The sequence below is a fragment of the Mandrillus leucophaeus genome, unplaced genomic scaffold (assembly GCF_000951045.1).
Source record: "Mandrillus leucophaeus isolate KB7577 unplaced genomic scaffold, Mleu.le_1.0 Scaffold672, whole genome shotgun sequence".
Lineage (NCBI taxonomy): Eukaryota > Metazoa > Chordata > Mammalia > Primates > Cercopithecidae > Mandrillus > Mandrillus leucophaeus.
Window position 1 is genome coordinate 511,636 of NW_012107275.1, and position 1,306 is coordinate 512,941.

At 60.0% G+C, this 1,306-nt stretch overlaps 1 protein-coding gene across 1 annotated transcript in view; it reads right to left on the reverse strand.

Moving 5' to 3' along the window:
* The window catches only part of UBE2J2 (ubiquitin-conjugating enzyme E2, J2), a 31,018-nt gene extending 29,712 nt beyond the window's left edge, over positions 1–1,306 (reverse strand). The window contains exon 1 of the mRNA XM_012002000.1: positions 961–1,306. The gene's annotated coding sequence lies outside the window, so the exon portion shown is untranslated. The remainder of the gene's footprint in view (positions 1–960) is intronic.

Consider the following 1,306-nt stretch of genomic DNA (forward strand, 5'->3'; position numbering starts at 1 on the left):
GTGGTGGTGGGCACCTGTAATCCCAGCTACTCTGGAGGCTGAGGTGGGAGAATTACTTGAACTCCGGAGCCGGACACTGCAGTGAACTGAGATCATGCCACTGCACTCTAGCCAGGGCAACAGAGACCCTGTCTCCAAAAAAAAAAAAAAAAAAAAAATCCACAAAGGAAGCAAACTGTGAGAACAGAGTTTGAGGCATATGTGCCTCGGGTTCCCTTCAAACATCCCCACAGACAAGGGACACCAAGCACGTCATCCTGCTGAGAGAAAGAGTTGGCGATTTTAAAACAAAAAGGTACAGAAAAAAAACGTTTACACGGAAACTGCATAAAAGCAGCGTGAATCACCGAGGGCAGCTGTGCCCAGGCGCTGAGACAGTGGCTGCCCAGCATCCCTCACCCATCCCTCTTTGTCTGGACAGCTCTTTCCTGCTTAGGGATGTGGCAGGAAACCTTGGCCTGACCCATCTGCCAGGCGCGTGGCACGCCCAGGTCCAGGACTGCCACGGAAGTCTCTGCCTTCTCCACCAGACTGCTCCGAAGGCTGGATGGAAGCCCGGGCCGATGGAGGTGGGACACTCACCTGTAACGCACACATGCACCTGCCTGGCTCACCTGCCTGTCACTCACACATGTACCTGCCTAGAGCGGAGCTGCTAAGGAGGTCAGCGGTGCCAGGCCGAGTAGATGACGGGCTGCGAGTTCCGGGCACCCAGACCCAACCACGCCCTGGGCTCAGGTGCTGGACTTTTGGATTAAGCGAGATACTCACTTCTTCGGAAGCCAGATTACACCGTCTGTTTCCCCTGGGGCAGGACGCGGGGCCGCCGACTTGCCCCAGCCAAGCCTGCTGTACGCTCCTCGCTGCCCTCCCACCGGGCTGAGGCCCGACCTTTCAGCCGCTTCCTATCTGGGTCTGGCAAGAGGGTGGCAACCGGACTTGAGTTAAACACACACGCACTAAGTGGCAGGCGTTGAAAAGGAGGCCAGGGGCTGACACCTGGCCAGGGGCTGAGAGGTGCAGGGAATTGGCAGGTGTGGACGGCGAGGCCCGGCGCAGCTCAGGGACTTGTTCCGGGCTCGTGTCTTACTCCCGCCGGCCGGCGGTGGAGCCAGACTCCGGTCTCCCACTGTCACCGCCCGGGCTTCCCGGAAACGCTGGCCCCGAGCACCGTCCCGGGCACGCTCGTTTCTCTCGTGCCTCTCGGGGCAGCGTGGGGTCTAACAGTTCAGGGCGAGGCGGCGGCGGGCTCAACGGCAGCCCTCCCCCGACACAGACTCCCGGGATCCACTGACAAACCAGGATC